The sequence below is a fragment of the Misgurnus anguillicaudatus genome, chromosome 18, assembly GCF_027580225.2.
Source record: "Misgurnus anguillicaudatus chromosome 18, ASM2758022v2, whole genome shotgun sequence".
Taxonomy (NCBI): Eukaryota; Metazoa; Chordata; class Actinopteri; order Cypriniformes; family Cobitidae; genus Misgurnus; species Misgurnus anguillicaudatus.
In genome coordinates, this window is record NC_073354.2 from 39,481,773 (window position 1) to 39,494,753 (window position 12,981).

At 35.6% G+C, this 12,981-nt stretch overlaps 1 protein-coding gene across 8 annotated transcripts in view; it reads left to right on the forward strand.

Moving 5' to 3' along the window:
* The window catches only part of tfap2d (transcription factor AP-2 delta (activating enhancer binding protein 2 delta)), a 127,298-nt gene that overhangs the window by 39,918 nt on the left and 74,399 nt on the right, over positions 1-12,981 (forward strand). The window contains exon 1 of one of the 8 annotated variants that reach the window (XM_055185486.2): positions 2,114-2,489. The exons of the other annotated variants lie outside the window; for them this stretch is intronic. The gene's annotated coding sequence lies outside the window, so the exon portion shown is untranslated. Of the gene's footprint in view, positions 1-2,113; positions 2,490-12,981 lie in introns of those variants that run through there. 8 annotated transcript variants of the gene reach the window in all.

The following is a 12,981-nucleotide window of genomic DNA, read 5'->3' on the forward strand; positions in this document are numbered from 1 at the left end:
TTTGCATTGACTTAACATGTAAATCACCCGCGCTTGCCGCCTCTAACGCGGCTTGGTTGCAATTCACAATCTCACCACTAGATGCCACTAAAATTACACACACCACCTTTAAAGTATCAACTTTGTTTTAGGGTTTTCTGTTCTTTAAAACTCTTTTGAATAAATAGACACAAATGAGACCCCTGTCAACATTCAGTAATACTATAAAGCTGTCAAATTATTTGATCAATATACAGTAGCTTAGATAATTTGCTCTTGTAATAGCAGACTTTTATATCTTCCCAAATCTGAGTGTGAAACACTGTTTAGATCTAACCTACAACTCTAGAGAAATCACACTTGAGATTACTAAGGGAACCAAAAAGCAAAAGTCTCCATTTGCTCTCCATGCAGCTGAGACACTAAAAAGATTTTTGTGATTGTTTTCCTATGGGATGGCACTTTGATATACTGCATATCTCATAAATCCACAAATGTTTTCCACAGAATGAACTCTGGGGTTGGGGTTTCTTCTGTGGTTACACTGGTAAACCCTTGAGGTGAGCAGATCATAACCCTGACATAAATGAGAGACCCGCATTGTGGCATTGATTTTAAACCAGAAAGCACTGCTTGCAAAAATCTTGAGTTATTAGACATTCACATGCACAGATATATCAGGTATAAATCTTCCCTCAAATGACATCCTCTGTGTATGTGAACACACACACACATCATTTACAATAATTTCACTTTTTAGTTGTTTTTCAGGAATTGTTTGCACTTTTAGGGACAGTCCTGACCCCACCTCATCACACACCTTTATGTGCAATATTGCACTTTTTTCTTCACCATGTAAGATTTATCCTCACATGTATCTTTAATTCTTCCATCAGAGGCGAGTGCTGTTTGAGTTGAGAGCTCAAAGCAGATGTGTCAAACCAAAGTAACAACCTTAAAAAACGATTTCTCATCAAATTAGGCTGCAGTCCTCTGTCCCAGGGTACCTCAAATAAAAAGCAACCATCAATTATGCATATGACTGCTTCCTGGACTGGTGTGTGTGCGTTTTCGAGAAGCATTTAGACTTTAGTCTGTCTCTCTCTCTCTCTCTCTCTCTCTCTCTCTCTCTCTCTCTCTCTCTCTCATATTAGCTGCAGCTCCTCCCAGGTGTGCTGTTGAACATTTAATGACGTCCTGAGGGCAAAACACTTAAGGGTTAACCAGCCCGCAACATCTCAGAAACACACACATAGAACACACATCCTCACAAATTGACCCTATAAAGCTTTCTTGGGTCAGTTTTCTGCTGGTTTGGATAATGGTTGAAAATTCAGTAATTTTCACATTCAGCTTTACATTTTTAGATCAACAAAATATATATATTAGATCAACCACATTCTGTAACTGAGGCCTTCAATGATAAATCAAGAATGTGGTTTTCTTTAAACATTATCCATTTATTTGTGGTAAAAGTGTAGTAACCATGATTTTTGGTGTATTGATTATTAGAAAAACCATGGTTTAACTGTGGTTTTTGAAAACCATTATTTTGTGGTTACCATGGTTTTACTACAGTAACCATGTGTTATTTTATTTTAACTCCTAATTTTCGTAAGGGGTAAGGCTTTGGTCCTTGCATTAAATGCATTGTTTAAGCAGTAACAACTGTGGCTATATATTAATATATAAATATAAAAAAAACAATCAAACCAAGCCTTAAAGGGTCATTCGTTGGGTCACCAATATATGTTTTTATTTTATTTTATTTATTATTATTTTTTGGGTGGGGGGTCTCCAATGTAACACATTTTTATTTTTCCACCCGTGACATCACTACATTAGATTCTGGGCCACTAGATGGCGCCTTACATACATTACCGTGCCTTAGATACTTTTCAAAGAGTAACGTAATTTTAATAATTATATACAGTATTACATTTGTTTTATTCCGTAGACATCTTTGCAGAAATTATAGAATTATATTTTAAATTCAATAAATATATATATTTTTTATTCAATAAATATTTGTTGCAGGCTAATCCGTAGACAGATAGCGAACATCTGCGCATGCGTAACGCGCTTTCAACCAACGACGGCCTGCGAGATCTGTAAAAAAAACTACTTTAAAATCCATCGCGTTTACAGACATGCCTGGTTGAATTTTTATTTGAAATTAAAAGAGGATTATATACTTTAGAAAGAAGTGTTGACATATTTGTTGATGTTTACGTAATCAACAAAACTAAACATTTAAAACACGTCATCGAATTTCCGTCATGTCCTTTACAGTAGCAGATAACGTTAAGTATGAAGCAGGTGCTTTCATTCGTCTGAATGTTAGTTTATATTATTTTAATGTAAAAGAAGAAAAACTTTGAACTACTAATGTAATACCGAAACTAAAAATGTGTGAATGTAAACGCCCTCACAGTGATTCCAGTTCAAACATTTACCTTTACGGACAGCAAGATTGCGTTGTATCATTTTCTTTCAGCTGAACTTCATCGGTAAGTAAATTTTCATTTTAATCTTACATTTTAGGTCAGTTGATTTTATGTGATAGGTATCACTTTTGTTAATGTGAGTGGATCAGATCTATTTATATATTTTATATATATTGATTTATATTTGGTGAGAAAAGAACAGCACAACACATATATGTATATATTCTGTGACGTTTTGTTGTATAATTTGAGTAATAATTGAATTTCCTGTTTGATTGTTTTGTTATGATCCAAGTGGTTTAAGGTAAACAGTGCTGGTTTGTTATTGACCCAAACTGGTAAAGCTGGTGGTTGTTGCAGGCAGACTTTCTTTACCAGTGTTGATGTGTTGGGTAACCAGTCAGCAAGAACGTTCTGAAAACAAACTTTATACTGATAACCAGCAACAATGCAGATTCAACTTGTCATTTAAGCCAATCACTATCTGGTCAAGGCTGGTGTTTATTCAGCATCAGTTGATTATATTCGTAAAGCTGATGTTGTGTGTTTGTCAAAAACTTTAAGTTTTTTACAAACATCTGCATCTGAGGTCCCACGAGTGCCGGGACATCCAGGAAAGACCAGCACACCCCACAACATGCACACCTATCCATCCTTTCTTCCGCCTGAGTTTCCATAGCAGCATACAACAACCAATCAGATGGCAGGGCCGTAGCGCGGACTGGCAGATTTGAGCGCCTGATGCTGACACGGCCCGTCACCGTGGAAACCCCTCCAGGCACTGTACCAGTGGGGGGGGAAGTGAGTGTGTGTTGTCTGGGTGAGCTGGATGCTAAATGGCCTGCTGTCTGTCGGAGGTTACCCATCAGCCCTTGCATGAGTAGTGTTTTCAGATGAACGTTTGAGTGGCGGCGAACATATTGAACTATATTTGCATATGTGTGTAAGCATTTTAAATTAGTGTGCAAATGTCTTTCTGATTAGCTTAATGTCACAGGATTTGTTTTCATAGCATTTAAGGTAATTTCTTAAAAAAACTCATAATACTGTAATCTCATTCTCATTACTATATTATATTGGGAAAAATACTGCGGTACAATAAGGAGAAACTAATGAGAATCATTATCTTGGTGTAAAGGTCAGACGCATTACCGTAATAAGAATTTAAACGAAATGTCCCTATTTGTTATTACAATCTAAAAATTGCTGGGTTGTGTTTAACCCAGTGTTGGGTCAAAAAGGGGCGAACCAATCTGCTGGGTTATTTACCCATGGTTACACAGTTTTTGTCAAATATACATTTTTGGGATTAATTGAACTTTTGACTTAGCGCTGGCTTGAAAATAATCCATTAAAGGTCTTCTCTTGTCCATGTTTCTTTCCCTTTCTCTCTCTCTCTCTCCCTCTCTCCATCCTCTAACATCTCTTGATCTCTATACATTCATGCATCACTGTGTATTTCCATCGATTCACATTTACCACGAGAAACTACAGTAACTCTGCTGGGCCCATACAGTATGGCTGTGTGTATTTTTCTCAGTGTACAAGAGCGAAAAAATTAGTGGTTGCATTTGTGTGTATGGAGAAATTTGTTCATGTGGATACAGTAGGAATGTGTGTGTGTTTTGCTGTTGGCAGCTCATTACAGCTCAGGAGGTAATTGGCCAGACAGGTTGCCCCAAGGAACCCTGGGAAAAGAGCTGGGGGGCAGGAAATGAACAGTGACCACAGCATAACGTTCAGACTGGTCCAACACTGTGTGTGTGTGTTTATGAGAGATATATAGACTGTGTAAACTGATAATCATACTGTTGACCTTTACCAACCCGAGTGGGTGATTCTCACGAAATTCAGACTTAAAAGGTGTCCAGCATCAGTTTTTTTTTTTTAGAAGCCATTGAAGTACATTTTTTTGCACATACAGTATAAGATTCAGGTCTGAACTTACTATAACCATTATTTTTAGAGGATTCAAAAAATACTTCCTATAGAATTATTTAAATTTTTTTAGATTATCATTATAAAAAATTATCATTACCGCAACATGATATTACGTTAAATATATGCATTTACAAACTCATGTTTCGGTAATGAGAACTAAAAAGTTGTCTAGGTACTATGACAAACAAAATTTTACCTTTTATCTGTAAAGAAAAAATAAGAACTGTTTACATAGTAGCCATCTTGAGTGTCACAGTCAATTATGTCCCTTCCAAAAAAATTTTATTTGTTAGTTCCTTGAGGGCTTAAACAATGATTAAAAATTGTTGCGGAGGATGAGACACATTTATATTCCTTATTATTGTCTCTACATTTACCAATGATCACCAAATACCACATGTTTCTTTACTGTAAATGTTTATAGTATAACATGCACTGAAGCTTTTTATTTTTTAGATTCTTAATTATAAATATTTCCATGTCAAAGAACCCAAATCCATTCATGGACACGTTGCGGTAATGAAATTTTCCCCCTTAAATGTGAAAAAAAAATTGGTTTGTATGATGTCATTTAAAATCATGTGCAAAATAGTACATGAAGAGAAGTTTGTCGCTGTATGCTTTTTATTTTGATACTTTTACTTTGCATTTACTTTTTTTAATCAAAAAAAGTAAATGCAATAAGTCTAATTTCGTGAGAATCACCCGAGTGTTACGAACCCAATACAGCTTTTTAACATTTGACTTTATTAGAGCATGCTGTAATTATGATCATTTGAGTCATAGTTGTTTTTTTCTTAGGCAAGTTCAGAAATATAGCAATAATGTTAATACTGCAATTTTCTGGCTTGTTTCTTTTACCTGTTTGCAGCACCAGGTGGTCTGAAGTAAAAGATTTGAAGAACTATGTGAAATGACGGCATTTCCGTGAACCAATGATTATGTGACTAAAACATAATTTTTTCCCTATAAAAATCATGCAGATGGATACTGGTTACGTACTTTATATCATACTTTAATCAAAGGAGCACAGGCGTGTTATCCAAGGAAAGCCTCTAGCTTTGAGCTGCCAAATTTAGGTTAGTTTCTGGAAGGATGTAGTACACGATTTTGCATCTTTAACCCATTCCCCAATCACCACCAACCATTTTTTGTAATTTTTACAAAAGTTTCCCAAAATGCCTTCCAGGAAAATTTTCTTCTGAAAATATATAAACATACAAATGAAACAATAGACCATCTGCTTTCAAACAAACAATAAACAAACAATTAAATTGGGGAAAAACGTTTCATCCTATCTATGTTTTTTTTATCTTATAAATTCATAAATATTGGTATTTTTCTTTAAAAAATAACTTTATTTTAGCAAAAAGCTGAAATAATTTTCATTTTTGTGAAGGAATTTTGTTAGAAATCAGATTCAGAACGATTTTCAAAACATACACAGAGTTTAAAATTATTAAATAACGTTTTGGCTTTAGGTTTTTCATAAATGGGGTAAGTGTCATCTAGTGAATAATCGCGGTATTGCAGATTAACATAAAAAAAAACATCAAAACTGCTTTTCACAATACAAATATATTGAGTTAGTCCAACTCAATTTAAAGTAAATGGCAATACTCAATTAGTTGCCTCAACTCAATTTAGTGTAGTCTGAATAACTCGATTTAGTATAGTTTGAATAACTCAATGTAGTGTAGTCTGAATAACTCAATTCTGTTATTATATATAAAACGTTTTTATGTCATACTAATTAGCATTAGCACATGTTAGCATGCTAATAATAATAATAACATATGATACTTTGGATGAGCATGTAAGAAGAGACTGATCTCCAAACAGGCATTAACACAGTTAGTGCTCATTGAGAGAAATAGGTCACATCCACAACCTAACCACAAGTGCCACTCTTCTGCACGATGGTAAACAAACAATTTGAAAAAAATATAACACAAACGCTTCTAAAGCAATACGACAAATGGACATTAAACACTATTAAGTCTTTCTCTTTACCTAAAAATGCATAAAATAACACTTAATTAAAAGAATGACTCTCCAAAAGCAGTTGCATGCAAAGCATGCTGGGAAATAATTTTTCCAGAACTCAAACTAATTGTGTTAACGCAATTAAAAAGAAATCAATAAATTATAGTTCTTTAAATAAGTAAATTATATTCATTTTGTGTTACACTAATTAAATATATATACTTATTGCTCTTAATGAGGTATTTTAAATTAATTGAACACAATTTTAATGTGTCACTTCTAAGAAGGGCTAAAATTTCACAGCATGTTTTTATGTAAAAGTATCACAATGGCATTTTTAAGTGTAACTCTAATATCAGCTGCCTTTTATCACTGGATAAAAGAGTACACAAAACTTACCATAGTTTAATGTAAATTTTTTCTTTTTTGCTTTGAAAATTGTTTAAAGTGCTCCAAAACGCCTATAGGCATGCGATGTGAAGGTCAGGATTTGATGTACATTACAACATACTGGCAATAAAACATCAACGCATTAGAAATGTTTTTAAGCATCTTTTAGTTTTTTACCAGAAAGGAGATTGCATGAAATAATTTGAAAGCTTGTTTATGTGTAGCGGTGCAGTAGAGATTGGGGTGTGAAGGAATGAGATGATAGCTCTGCTGAGAGGCCGCGAGGGTGACGGCTTCACATTTAATGAAGTTGAACGTCTCTCGCCCCGGGTCATTTGACTGGGTCATTGTGCTCGTATGTTAATGTAGTTAATTAATGGAAGTGTGAGATGAGCAGCTCTCCTGTGTGTGTATGTGTGGGATTTATGTCCTGGGGCAATGAGGTCGAACTGTAGTTTTGGGAATGACTAGTGGTGAGTAGTTAAACTCAGGTAGAGTTCGGCTTAAATTAATGTGGTCTGTGTGTGTGTGTGTCCTCATTGGCTGGTAATGAGAGCTCCAATTCTGTGTACTGTTGGAAGTGAATTATTAGTTAGTTGTTTGTCGACAAAACAATAAAATGAAATGTTACCTTGCTTTTATTTTAAGTAATAATTAAGACTGTCAAATTATTTACTTTTTAATCAGATTACTTTTATGATATAATGATTAATCAAATTATTTGCATATATAATTGCCATAGAAAGTAAAACATTTAGTTGAAATGACTTCGTTGTGGTTAATGAATACATTATAAAAAGTAGTTCAATATGTCACTTGTTTTTTTATTTATATAACACTAGCCATTATGTTTTGCTTTTTTCAGTTTCTCCGAGCAATAGTGTCGAGTTAAAATATTTTTGCAGAAAGCAAATCTGTTCTGTTTTGTTGCTTTCATCAAGCTTTTTGAAGAATATTTATATATTTTTGTTTCATTTTTATTATTCATATTTTATTTGTATGGTATTTATAAATGTTTAATAGTTTAATCTAAAACCAGACTGACATATCAAAGAAACATTTACACTTGAGCAAATAGCATTTGACCAATTTAAAGAGTGTTTAAACAGTTTTAAATGTATTTAAAGGAAGCATGTAGTAAAACACATATATAATATTTTTTTTTATTCTGCTTATCCATCACCTGATGCTTTACAACTGAGCCCCTTCAACATGCAAACATGTGACCCACCTTGGTCTGCAAAAATTGCTAAATGTGATACAAAAGTCCACTTTCCATGTGTCCGCCTAGATGCTTCAGGCATAATTTGTGTGTGTGTGTGTGTGTGTGTGTGTGTGTCAGACAGATGTAGAGTGACAGGTTGTGTAGATTGGCCCATGAGCTGTAGTCGCCTATGGCACTGACATGACACACACACACACACACACACACAAGCTCACCCTCACTGTTGGCGATTGTGTTTGTCGAGTGGGAGAATTTACCATCACACCAAAAAATGCATAATGAGTCCTGACAGTATTGGGAGGGTCCGCTGTCAGAAAGGGAGGGGCACCCAATGATAACACCTGTGAAATAGGGAGGGGCCTATCAAAGACCTGCCCACTCATGAGCTACATCTTAGCAGTAATGAATTTCTCATTAATTTTTTCAATTTCTTTGAGAAAATAAGGTTAAAAAGCTGTTACTGGGGTAGTAGCTACCGTTCAAAAATTACACCTTTGTACCTAAAGGGTGCAAATTGGCACTTTAAAGGTACATACCGGTACCTAACTGGTGGATATGTGTACTTAAATGGTACATAGGACCTTTTAAAGGTATTATATCCCAGTGACAGCTTATGTGCCTTATTTTCCAGACTGATTTCACGGAAAGTCATGTTATAGTCACAAAAAATTTGATTAATTTATTAGTGTCCATGGCACGAAATTCAGCTTTTTTGGTCTTTTTCGTGTCACTCGCACAAATTTCTATAAATAATTTTTAGTTTCCGTGGCACGACTTTCTTTTTCGTGTCATTTTATGTATTGTTTTCTCATTGTTTTTCCTATTTTCTTGCCATTGTTGCTTGGGGTTGGTGTTATGCTGCGTTCAGACCAGCCGTGGTTGAGGCATCAAGCGCGAGTGATTTCAATGTCAAGTCAATGTGAAGACACGTTGACGCGCATCTGGAGGTCTCGCGGCACGAATGAGGCATTTAGTGCGGCGCGGTAGACGAATGCCGCGAATTGAGCATTGCCGTGGCAAACGCGCGAGTTGAAAAATTTGAACTCTGGCAGAAAAACGTGCCTCGTTAATCAATCAGAAGCTTACTCTACACTGAAAAAAATGATTTATTGAATTTAATCAATTTTTTTAAGGTAAGTGGTTGCAATCAATTTATTTAAGCTACATTTAAACAAAAAAGATTAGTAACGTAAAATATAAAACTTTTGTTTAAATGTAGCTTAAATAAATTGATTGCAACCACTTACCTAAATTGATTAAATTCAATGAATCATTTTTTTCAGTGTAGTAATGACGAGATTACAGAAAGCAAGCGGAGTCGCAGAAGCCCCTCCCATGAATTTCCACGTGAAAGTCTCGATGACTAGACGCGGTAGTCGCAATTTTGATTCCTCTAACGCGGCACGTTTTTAGACATCCTAACCCAAACCCACGCGAGAATAGTTTTAAAAGCGGAAGAAAACATAAAGAAACCAATAAATAATAGTACAAACCCCAAATCTAACCCCAATCGACAATGATTTAATAATAGGGAAACAAAATGAGAAAACCATACATAAAATTAAATGAAAAAGAAAGTCGTACCATGGACACGAAAACTATTTATAGAAAAAGACATATGTGCTCAAGGCACAAAAAAAGCTGAATTTCGTTGGCACAAATAAATTAATCATTTTTTTGGACTACACGACTTTCCATGAGATCATGTTGTTATTTTCAGTGTAAGATAGTCAGCTCTTATATTTTGTGTGTTTGTTTAATAGTGTTTGCCAAGACACATTTTTTCACATTGTTTAATCAACTTAGATTTACAAGTCATTTGAACTTACTATTATTTATTTTGACAAGAGACAAGTTGTTACAACTCATAAAATGAAATCCATGATTTATTTGGGTGAAAAATCCTATGGATTGACCCTATTCATATAAATGAGGCATATAAATGAAGAGAGAACTGTTTTCAAAGGGCAGGTTTAATGCTATTTCATGCATTCTGACTTATTAACACAGTTTAAGAGTTCTAGTCCTCATGCTATACACAAGCAAAGTGTCAAAAAAGCAGTTGAGCTTGTAACAGAGTATTTCTGAGCCAAACTCACGCCTCCTTTTTCCTACAAGTTTCTGAAAGTTTTTTTCAAATGGGGGTATCCGTTACGACTGATTGACCCCATATTCCTTTTCTGGGCCTTTACCCCCAGAAAAGCACGCTGGCCCTGCACGTCAAGTGAGAGCGAGAACGCGCATTAGCATTGCTCTGTCGAGTAGAAGTCACCGGTATCATTGCACACCACGCGACAACATTGTTTAAGCAAGATAGTTCGACAAAAGAAGTGTGTTTTTGGATGTAAGGAGAAGAAAACCTTATTTAGCTGTCCATGTCTTAAGACAACAGTGGATGAAGTTCGTTTTTCCCGGACAGCAATGTAATTGCGAATGAGTTGTTTCCTGGCTGCATTTCGGAGAGGATTGCTTTACAAACAAGGCTCAGTTTGACGCCGGATTTTCCACTTTTTTACAACTATTGGAGCGGTCAAAACTTTAAAAGACCCCGTTTAGGAGTCACAACCACAGGCATAAGTAATTCAAAATCTCACGTGTTTTGTTTGCAATCGCGCATACGTGCATGTAATGTAAACAACACCAACAACAACACTTTCTACTGCATTTACAACATTTACACCTTTTAAAACGGGCAAATGCAGTTAAAAACTGGATTATGTTGCTTTTTTATTAAAATAGCGGATAAACAAGCAAGGATGAATTTACCTGTCCTGCAGTAATCGTTGCTGCTATTGTTCCTGTTCGTCCATTACTGACTAAGTATCCGATTCTGGATCATATTTATAATATAAGGCTGGTTATTTAAAAAAAAAGTTTTTTTAAAAGTTTGATTTCCATCTATGTCGGCTGTCAATCCAAAACTAGTATCCGAAGCTGCGTATACTCGTAACTCTTCAGCTCCGCCTACCGCACGCCTTCAAGTGTTCGACCTTTTACTGTATGCCAAAAATCGGAAAGACTGTTTTTTCTTTTATAAATCTGACTAAACGAAAGACTCTTTGGACATATGAATGATGAAATACTGCTCTATATATAAGCAAGATTAACATTAGATTGGCAAAAACGTCTTGTGTTATGTCAGCTTTAAAAGTTTTGTCAAAACATGTTTATTATGATGTTATCATGTGCTACTTAGCAGAGGTTTTTTGTTATAAATAATGAAATCAAAACAAACCAACTGAGATTTTAAACAAGTTTTGAAACCAAACTCTTCAAATATAGTATGATTCAGACTTGCAGTGAGCTTTTTACTTGGGCCAGTAAGTGTCCATCTACTTTAACAGCCACCCTACAGTATAAGCAAATTTATTTATTATCCCCAAGTTAACATCCACACCACAGTCTCCACTGATACAGTGCCAGGTGCATTCGTAGCCCTCAATCTTAATGGGTACCATTGCTTGGTCACTGTTACTAACGAGAGAGAGGTTAGAAATCTAAATAGAGGATATGCTGTACTAAAACAGAGAGGAAGCGAGAGAGGTAGAAGTTAGATGTAACACCTGAAACTCGTCCCTGAGCAGGGTTTGAAGCGTCGTGTAAAACCCCTGTCACATCATCAGTAGGAAACACACTGTAAACACACACGCACAATCCACTGATCAGAGCACAGACGCGGCCAATTTGCACTTCTAAGCATCCGCCTTAAACCAGGCGGTGTGTGTGGGTGTGTGTGCATTTTAAAACAGTGATTCGTGAAGCTGAAAATGTACCTGTTAACCTGTTTGACACATCAAAGCCTTTCTCTAATAGCTAAACATTTACCTGCTGAATTCTGAGTGAACAGGTGTCGTAGCGTAGGGTCTGAATTCAGATATCAGCCGCTTTTTACGATTTACGGCCTCTACAAAAAACAAAGGCAGAAAACTGCATTTACGGTCTTGATTGCAAAACTTGTGATGTAGGTAGTGGCCAGTGGTCAGTTGCATAAATAACCACTAAGTTTAGACTAACTTTAGAGCTATTCTGACCAACTAGTATTTAGTTAGGCCTAATTTGAATCAGATACCTTTACCTTTATATGTAACTGATTTTAAAGTCATAACCAGTCTTGGAAAAAATAAATGACTAACTTAAAGTCGCCATGAAACGGAAGTAGTGATCGTCTAATTTTCTCGGGGTGACGAATAAGTAAAACGGCTTCTGAAATGAAAAAAGGTAGTGCTGGACTTTAATTCGTCCTTTGAAAACTCATTGGATCGTATGAAGTTGGGTCGTGTTGCTAATTGCTAATCGCTGCGATCTTTTCCCGGACCCCACCGGCCATACCATATGACCAGAAGTAAAGATTTGCGTTTTTGATTAAAGATTATGAGGGCATATGATTTTTTTTAAATAATGAAGCTCACAGATAAGTAGTTTAAAAAGAAATACCAAAATTTTCCAAAGCAAATTCTTTTTTCATTTCAATTTCATTTCGACTTTAACCTTTGGTTTGGCTTGCATTTTAGATTGAAAAGTTTTATGTAAACACCTTAATCAATATGATTGAGCTCAATTGGATGCCCCTTACGAAATGTAATCAGGTTTTTTGGTAAAACTATAGTAACCTCTGTTTTTTTTTGCCGGAGTTCAGATTTGTACGTAGCCTCTAAGGGGACATGGAGCAAAATTAAATAAAGTTTAGTTTCGTGTGCGCACGTGAAACTATATTGTGTGCACATGAAACTCTCGCGTTTAGTTTTGTGTGCTCACATGAAACTTTTGCATGCGCACGTGAAACTTTTGCGTGCCCACATGAAACTTTTGCGTGCTCACGTGAAACTATCTTGTCCACACATGAAACTCTCGTGTTTAGTTTTGCGTGCTCACGTGAAACTTTCGCATGCGCACGTGAAACTTTTGCGTGCTCATGTGAAACTTTTGCATACTCACGTGAAACTATCTTGTCCACACATGAAACTCTCATGTTTAGTTTTGCGTGCTGACGTGAAACTATCTTGTCCACACATG